Raw genomic sequence first — 10582 nt, forward strand, 5'->3', positions numbered from 1 at the left:
TAACCCTAACCCTAACCCTAACCCTAACCCTAACCCTAACCCTAACCCTAACCCTAACCCTAACCCTAACCCTAACCCTAACCCTAACCCTAACCCTAACCCTAACCCTAACCCTAACCCTAACCCTAACCCTAACCCTAACCCTAACCCTAACCCTAACCCTAACCCTAACCCTAACCCTAACCCTAACCCTAACCCTAACCCTAACCCTAACCCTAACCCTAACCCTAACCCTAACCCTAACCCTAACCCTAACCCTAACCCTAACCCTAACCCTAACCCTAACCCTAACCCTAACCCTAACCCTAACCCTAACCCTAACCCTAACCCTAACCCTAACCCTAACCCTAACCCTAACCCTAACCCTAACCCTAACCCTAACCCTAACCCTAACCCTAACCCTAACCCTAACCCTAACCCTAACCCTAACCCTAACCCTAACCCTAACCCTAACCCTAACCCTAACCCTAACCCTAACCCTAACCCTAACCCTAACCCTAACCCTAACCCTAACCCTAACCCTAACCCTAACCCTAACCCTAACCCTAACCCTAACCCTAACCCTAACCCTAACCCTAACCCTAACCCTAACCCTAACCCTAACCCTAACCCTAACCCTAACCCTAACCCTAACCCTAACCCTAACCCTAACCCTAACCCTAACCCTAACCCTAACCCTAACCCTAACCCTAACCCTAACCCTAACCCTAACCCTAACCCTAACCCTAACCCTAACCCTAACCCTAACCCTAACCCTAACCCTAACCCTAACCCTAACCCTAACCCTAACCCTAACCCTAACCCTAACCCTAACCCTAACCCTAACCCTAACCCTAACCCTAACCCTAACCCTAACCCTAACCCTAACCCTAACCCTAACCCTAACCCTAACCCTAACCCTAACCCTAACCCTAACCCTAACCCTAACCCTAACCCTAACCCTAACCCTAACCCTAACCCTAACCCTAACCCTAACCCTAACCCTAACCCTAACCCTAACCCTAACCCTAACCCTAACCCTAACCCTAACCCTAACCCTAACCCTAACCCTAACCCTAACCCTAACCCTAACCCTAACCCTAACCCTAACCCTAACCCTAACCCTAACCCTAACCCTAACCCTAACCCTAACCCTAACCCTAACCCTAACCCTAACCCTAACCCTAACCCTAACCCTAACCCTAACCCTAACCCTAACCCTAACCCTAACCCTAACCCTAACCCTAACCCTAACCCTAACCCTAACCCTAACCCTAACCCTAACCCTAACCCTAACCCTAACCCTAACCCTAACCCTAACCCTAACCCTAACCCTAACCCTAACCCTAACCCTAACCCTAACCCTAACCCTAACCCTAACCCTAACCCTAACCCTAACCCTAACCCTAACCCTAACCCTAACCCTAACCCTAACCCTAACCCTAACCCTAACCCTAACCCTAACCCTAACCCTAACCCTAACCCTAACCCTAACCCTAACCCTAACCCTAACCCTAACCCTAACCCTAACCCTAACCCTAACCCTAACCCTAACCCTAACCCTAACCCTAACCCTAACCCTAACCCTAACCCTAACCCTAACCCTAACCCTAACCCTAACCCTAACCCTAACCCTAACCCTAACCCTAACCCTAACCCTAACCCTAACCCTAACCCTAACCCTAACCCTAACCCTAACCCTAACCCTAACCCTAACCCTAACCCTAACCCTAACCCTAACCCTAACCCTAACCCTAACCCTAACCCTAACCCTAACCCTAACCCTAACCCTAACCCTAACCCTAACCCTAACCCTAACCCTAACCCTAACCCTAACCCTAACCCTAACCCTAACCCTAACCCTAACCCTAACCCTAACCCTAACCCTAACCCTAACCCTAACCCTAACCCTAACCCTAACCCTAACCCTAACCCTAACCCTAACCCTAACCCTAACCCTAACCCTAACCCTAACCCTAACCCTAACCCTAACCCTAACCCTAACCCTAACCCTAACCCTAACCCTAACCCTAACCCTAACCCTAACCCTAACCCTAACCCTAACCCTAACCCTAACCCTAACCCTAACCCTAACCCTAACCCTAACCCTAACCCTAACCCTAACCCTAACCCTAACCCTAACCCTAACCCTAACCCTAACCCTAACCCTAACCCTAACCCTAACCCTAACCCTAACCCTAACCCTAACCCTAACCCTAACCCTAACCCTAACCCTAACCCTAACCCTAACCCTAACCCTAACCCTAACCCTAACCCTAACCCTAACCCTAACCCTAACCCTAACCCTAACCCTAACCCTAACCCTAACCCTAACCCTAACCCTAACCCTAACCCTAACCCTAACCCTAACCCTAACCCTAACCCTAACCCTAACCCTAACCCTAACCCTAACCCTAACCCTAACCCTAACCCTAACCCTAACCCTAACCCTAACCCTAACCCTAACCCTAACCCTAACCCTAACCCTAACCCTAACCCTAACCCTAACCCTAACCCTAACCCTAACCCTAACCCTAACCCTAACCCTAACCCTAACCCTAACCCTAACCCTAACCCTAACCCTAACCCTAACCCTAACCCTAACCCTAACCCTAACCCTAACCCTAACCCTAACCCTAACCCTAACCCTAACCCTAACCCTAACCCTAACCCTAACCCTAACCCTAACCCTAACCCTAACCCTAACCCTAACCCTAACCCTAACCCTAACCCTAACCCTAACCCTAACCCTAACCCTAACCCTAACCCTAACCCTAACCCTAACCCTAACCCTAACCCTAACCCTAACCCTAACCCTAACCCTAACCCTAACCCTAACCCTAACCCTAACCCTAACCCTAACCCTAACCCTAACCCTAACCCTAACCCTAACCCTAACCCTAACCCTAACCCTAACCCTAACCCTAACCCTAACCCTAACCCTAACCCTAACCCTAACCCTAACCCTAACCCTAACCCTAACCCTAACCCTAACCCTAACCCTAACCCTAACCCTAACCCTAACCCTAACCCTAACCCTAACCCTAACCCTAACCCTAACCCTAACCCTAACCCTAACCCTAACCCTAACCCTAACCCTAACCCTAACCCTAACCCTAACCCTAACCCTAACCCTAACCCTAACCCTAACCCTAACCCTAACCCTAACCCTAACCCTAACCCTAACCCTAACCCTAACCCTAACCCTAACCCTAACCCTAACCCTAACCCTAACCCTAACCCTAACCCTAACCCTAACCCTAACCCTAACCCTAACCCTAACCCTAACCCTAACCCTAACCCTAACCCTAACCCTAACCCTAACCCTAACCCTAACCCTAACCCTAACCCTAACCCTAACCCTAACCCTAACCCTAACCCTAACCCTAACCCTAACCCTAACCCTAACCCTAACCCTAACCCTAACCCTAACCCTAACCCTAACCCTAACCCTAACCCTAACCCTAACCCTAACCCTAACCCTAACCCTAACCCTAACCCTAACCCTAACCCTAACCCTAACCCTAACCCTAACCCTAACCCTAACCCTAACCCTAACCCTAACCCTAACCCTAACCCTAACCCTAACCCTAACCCTAACCCTAACCCTAACCCTAACCCTAACCCTAACCCTAACCCTAACCCTAACCCTAACCCTAACCCTAACCCTAACCCTAACCCTAACCCTAACCCTAACCCTAACCCTAACCCTAACCCTAACCCTAACCCTAACCCTAACCCTAACCCTAACCCTAACCCTAACCCTAACCCTAACCCTAACCCTAACCCTAACCCTAACCCTAACCCTAACCCTAACCCTAACCCTAACCCTAACCCTAACCCTAACCCTAACCCTAACCCTAACCCTAACCCTAACCCTAACCCTAACCCTAACCCTAACCCTAACCCTAACCCTAACCCTAACCCTAACCCTAACCCTAACCCTAACCCTAACCCTAACCCTAACCCTAACCCTAACCCTAACCCTAACCCTAACCCTAACCCTAACCCTAACCCTAACCCTAACCCTAACCCTAACCCTAACCCTAACCCTAACCCTAACCCTAACCCTAACCCTAACCCTAACCCTAACCCTAACCCTAACCCTAACCCTAACCCTAACCCTAACCCTAACCCTAACCCTAACCCTAACCCTAACCCTAACCCTAACCCTAACCCTAACCCTAACCCTAACCCTAACCCTAACCCTAACCCTAACCCTAACCCTAACCCTAACCCTAACCCTAACCCTAACCCTAACCCTAACCCTAACCCTAACCCTAACCCTAACCCTAACCCTAACCCTAACCCTAACCCTAACCCTAACCCTAACCCTAACCCTAACCCTAACCCTAACCCTAACCCTAACCCTAACCCTAACCCTAACCCTAACCCTAACCCTAACCCTAACCCTAACCCTAACCCTAACCCTAACCCTAACCCTAACCCTAACCCTAACCCTAACCCTAACCCTAACCCTAACCCTAACCCTAACCCTAACCCTAACCCTAACCCTAACCCTAACCCTAACCCTAACCCTAACCCTAACCCTAACCCTAACCCTAACCCTAACCCTAACCCTAACCCTAACCCTAACCCTAACCCTAACCCTAACCCTAACCCCCTAACCCTAACCCTAACCCTAACCCTAACCCTAACCCTAACCCTAACCCTAACCCTAACCCTAACCCTAACCCTAACCCTAACCCTAACCCTAACCCTAACCCTAACCCTAACCCTAACCCTAACCCTAACCCTAACCCTAACCCTAACCCTAACCCTAACCCTAACCCTAACCCTAACCCTAACCCTAACCCTAACCCTAACCCTAACCCTAACCCTAACCCTAACCCTAACCCTAACCCTAACCCTAACCCTAACCCTAACCCTAACCCTAACCCTAACCCTAACCCTAACCCTAACCCTAACCCTAACCCTAACCCTAACCCTAACCCTAACCCTAACCCTAACCCTAACCCTAACCCTAACCCTAACCCTAACCCTAACCCTAACCCTAACCCTAACCCTAACCCTAACCCTAACCCTAACCCTAACCCTAACCCTAACCCTAACCCTAACCCTAACCCTAACCCTAACCCTAACCCTAACCCTAACCCTAACCCTAACCCTAACCCTAACCCTAACCCTAACCCTAACCCTAACCCTAACCCTAACCCTAACCCTAACCCTAACCCTAACCCTAACCCTAACCCTAACCCTAACCCTAACCCTAACCCTAACCCTAACCCTAACCCTAACCCTAACCCTAACCCTAACCCTAACCCTAACCCTAACCCTAACCCTAACCCTAACCCTAACCCTAACCCTAACCCTAACCCTAACCCTAACCCTAACCCTAACCCTAACCCTAACCCTAACCCTAACCCTAACCCTAACCCTAACCCTAACCCTAACCCTAACCCTAACCCTAACCCTAACCCTAACCCTAACCCTAACCCTAACCCTAACCCTAACCCTAACCCTAACCCTAACCCTAACCCTAACCCTAACCCTAACCCTAACCCTAACCCTAACCCTAACCCTAACCCTAACCCTAACCCTAACCCTAACCCTAACCCTAACCCTAACCCTAACCCTAACCCTAACCCTAACCCTAACCCTAACCCTAACCCTAACCCTAACCCTAACCCTAACCCTAACCCTAACCCTAACCCTAACCCTAACCCTAACCCTAACCCTAACCCTAACCCTAACCCTAACCCTAACCCTAACCCTAACCCTAACCCTAACCCTAACCCTAACCCTAACCCTAACCCTAACCCTAACCCTAACCCTAACCCTAACCCTAACCCTAACCCTAACCCTAACCCTAACCCTAACCCTAACCCTAACCCTAACCCTAACCCTAACCCTAACCCTAACCCTAACCCTAACCCTAACCCTAACCCTAACCCTAACCCTAACCCTAACCCTAACCCTAACCCTAACCCTAACCCTAACCCTAACCCTAACCCTAACCCTAACCCTAACCCTAACCCTAACCCTAACCCTAACCCTAACCCTAACCCTAACCCTAACCCTAACCCTAACCCTAACCCTAACCCTAACCCTAACCCTAACCCTAACCCTAACCCTAACCCTAACCCTAACCCTAACCCTAACCCTAACCCTAACCCTAACCCTAACCCTAACCCTAACCCTAACCCTAACCCTAACCCTAACCCTAACCCTAACCCTAACCCTAACCCTAACCCTAACCCTAACCCTAACCCTAACCCTAACCCTAACCCTAACCCTAACCCTAACCCTAACCCTAACCCTAACCCTAACCCTAACCCTAACCCTAACCCTAACCCTAACCCTAACCCTAACCCTAACCCTAACCCTAACCCTAACCCTAACCCTAACCCTAACCCTAACCCTAACCCTAACCCTAACCCTAACCCTAACCCTAACCCTAACCCTAACCCTAACCCTAACCCTAACCCTAACCCTAACCCTAACCCTAACCTAACCCTAACCCTAACCCTAACCCTAACCCTAACCCTAACCCTAACCCTAACCCTAACCCTAACCCTAACCCTAACCCTAACCCTAACCCTAACCCTAACCCTAACCCTAACCCTAACCCTAACCCTAACCCTAACCCTAACCCTAACCCTAACCCTAACCCTAACCCTAACCCTAACCCTAACCCTAACCCTAACCCTAACCCTAACCCTAACCCTAACCCTAACCCTAACCCTAACCCTAACCCTAACCCTAACCCTAACCCTAACCCTAACCCTAACCCTAACCCTAACCCTAACCCTAACCCTAACCCTAACCCTAACCCTAACCCTAACCCTAACCCTAACCCTAACCCTAACCCTAACCCTAACCCTAACCCTAACCCTAACCCTAACCCTAACCCTAACCCTAACCCTAACCCTAACCCTAACCCTAACCCTAACCCTAACCCTAACCCTAACCCTAACCCTAACCCTAACCCTAACCCTAACCCTAACCCTAACCCTAACCCTAACCCTAACCCTAACCCTAACCCTAACCCTAACCCTAACCCTAACCCTAACCCTAACCCTAACCCTAACCCTAACCCTAACCCTAACCCTAACCCTAACCCTAACCCTAACCCTAACCCTAACCCTAACCCTAACCCTAACCCTAACCCTAACCCTAACCCTAACCCTAACCCTAACCCTAACCCTAACCCTAACCCTAACCCTAACCCTAACCCTAACCCTAACCCTAACCCTAACCCTAACCCTAACCCTAACCCTAACCCTAACCCTAACCCTAACCCTAACCCTAACCCTAACCCTAACCCTAACCCTAACCCTAACCCTAACCCTAACCCTAACCCTAACCCTAACCCTAACCCTAACCCTAACCCTAACCCTAACCCTAACCCTAACCCTAACCCTAACCCTAACCCTAACCCTAACCCTAACCCTAACCCTAACCCTAACCCTAACCCTAACCCTAACCCTAACCCTAACCCTAACCCTAACCCTAACCCTAACCCTAACCCTAACCCTAACCCTAACCCTAACCCTAACCCTAACCCTAACCCTAACCCTAACCCTAACCCTAACCCTAACCCTAACCCTAACCCTAACCCTAACCCTAACCCTAACCCTAACCCTAACCCTAACCCTAACCCTAACCCTAACCCTAACCCTAACCCTAACCCTAACCCTAACCCTAACCCTAACCCTAACCCTAACCCTAACCCTAACCCTAACCCTAACCCTAACCCTAACCCTAACCCTAACCCTAACCCTAACCCTAACCCTAACCCTAACCCTAACCCTAACCCTAACCCTAACCCTAACCCTAACCCTAACCCTAACCCTAACCCTAACCCTAACCCTAACCCTAACCCTAACCCTAACCCTAACCTAACCCTAACCCTAACCCTAACCCTAACCCTAACCCTAACCCTAACCCTAACCCTAACCCTAACCCTAACCCTAACCCTAACCCTAACCCTAACCCTAACCCTAACCCTAACCCTAACCCTAACCCTAACCCTAACCCTAACCCTAACCCTAACCCTAACCCTAACCCTAACCCTAACCCTAACCCTAACCCTAACCCTAACCCTAACCCTAACCCTAACCCTAACCCTAACCCTAACCCTAACCCTAACCCTAACCCTAACCCTAACCCTAACCCTAACCCTAACCCTAACCCTAACCCTAACCCTAACCCTAACCCTAACCCTAACCCTAACCCTAACCCTAACCCTAACCCTAACCCTAACCCTAACCCTAACCCTAACCCTAACCCTAACCCTAACCCTAACCCTAACCCTAACCCTAACCCTAACCCTAACCCTAACCCTAACCCTAACCCTAACCCTAACCCTAACCCTAACCCTAACCCTAACCCTAACCCTAACCCTAACCCTAACCCTAACCCTAACCCTAACCCTAACCCTAACCCTAACCCTAACCCTAACCCTAACCCTAACCCTAACCCTAACCCTAACCCTAACCCTAACCCTAACCCTAACCCTAACCCTAACCCTAACCCTAACCCTAACCCTAACCCTAACCCTAACCCTAACCCTAACCCTAACCCTAACCCTAACCCTAACCCTAACCCTAACCCTAACCCTAACCCTAACCCTAACCCTAACCCTAACCCTAACCCTAACCCTAACCCTAACCCTAACCCTAACCCTAACCCTAACCCTAACCCTAACCCTAACCCTAACCCTAACCCTAACCCTAACCCTAACCCTAACCCTAACCCTAACCCTAACCCTAACCCTAACCCTAACCCTAACCCTAACCCTAACCCTAACCCTAACCCTAACCCTAACCCTAACCCTACCCTAACCCTAACCCTAACCCTAACCCTAACCCTAACCCTAACCCTAACCCTAACCCTAACCCTAACCCTAACCCTAACCCTAACCCTAACCCTAACCCTAACCCTAACCCTAACCCTAACCCTAACCCTAACCCTAACCCTAACCCTAACCCTAACCCTAACCCTAACCCTAACCCTAACCCTAACCCTAACCCTAACCCTAACCCTAACCCTAACCCTAACCCTAACCCTAACCCTAACCCTAACCCTAACCCTAACCCTAACCCTAACCCTAACCCTAACCCTAACCCTAACCCTAACCCTAACCCTAACCCTAACCCTAACCCTAACCCTAACCCTAACCCTAACCCTAACCCTAACCCTAACCCTAACCCTAACCCTAACCCTAACCCTAACCCTAACCCTAACCCTAACCCTAACCCTAACCCTAACCCTAACCCTAACCCTAACCCTAACCCTAACCCTAACCCTAACCCTAACCCTAACCCTAACCCTAACCCTAACCCTAACCCTAACCCTAACCCTAACCCTAACCCTAACCCTAACCCTAACCCTAACCCTAACCCTAACCCTAACCCTAACCCTAACCCTAACCCTAACCCTAACCCTAACCCTACCCTAACCCTAACCCTAACCCTAACCCTAACCCTAACCCTAACCCTAACCCTAACCCTAACCCTAACCCCTAACCCTAACCCTAACCCTAACCCTAACCCTAACCCTAACCCTAACCCTAACCCTAACCCTAACCCTAACCCTAACCCTAACCCTAACCCTAACCCTAACCCTAACCCTAACCCTAACCCTAACCCTAACCCTAACCCTAACCCTAACCCTAACCCTAACCCTAACCCTAACCCTAACCCTAACCCTAACCCTAACCCTAACCCTAACCCTAACCCTAACCCTAACCCTAACCCTAACCCTAACCCTAACCCTAACCCTAACCCTAACCCTAACCCTAACCCTAACCCTAACCCTAACCCTAACCCTAACCCTAACCCTAACCCTAACCCTAACCCTAACCCTAACCCTAACCCTAACCCTAACCCTAACCCTAACCCTAACCCTAACCCTAACCCTAACCCTAACCCTAACCCTAACCCTAACCCTAACCCTAACCCTAACCCTAACCCTAACCCTAACCCTAACCCTAACCCTAACCCTAACCCTAACCCTAACCCTAACCCTAACCCTAACCCTAACCCTAACCCTAACCCTAACCCTAACCCTAACCCTAACCCTAACCCTAACCCTAACCCTAACCCTAACCCTAACCCTAACCCTAACCCTAACCCTAACCCTAACCCTAACCCTAACCCTAACCCTAACCCTAACCCTAACCCTAACCCTAACCCTAACCCTAACCCTAACCCTAACCCTAACCCTAACCCTAACCCTAACCCTAACCCTAACCCTAACCCTAACCCTAACCCTAACCCTAACCCTAACCCTAACCCTAACCCTAACCCTAACCCTAACCCTAACCCTAACCCTAACCCTAACCCTAACCCTAACCCTAACCCTAACCCTAACCCTAACCCTAACCCTAACCCTAACCCTAACCCTAACCCTAACCCTAACCCTAACCCTAACCCTAACCCTAACCCTAACCCTAACCCTAACCCTAACCCTAACCCTAACCCTAACCCTAACCCTAACCCTAACCCTAACCCTAACCCTAACCCTAACCCTAACCCTAACCCTAACCCTAACCCTAACCCTAACCCTAACCCTAACCCTAACCCTAACCCTAACCCTAACCCTAACCCTAACCCTAACCCTAACCCTAACCCTAACC

Source organism: Sus scrofa, chromosome 3 (assembly GCF_054392235.1).
Source record: "Sus scrofa isolate SSC_HxYL_T2T_F1_AM1 chromosome 3, Sscrofa_HxYL_maternal_Yorkshire_Landrace_v2.0, whole genome shotgun sequence".
In the NCBI taxonomy this organism is placed as follows: Eukaryota; Metazoa; Chordata; class Mammalia; order Artiodactyla; family Suidae; genus Sus; species Sus scrofa.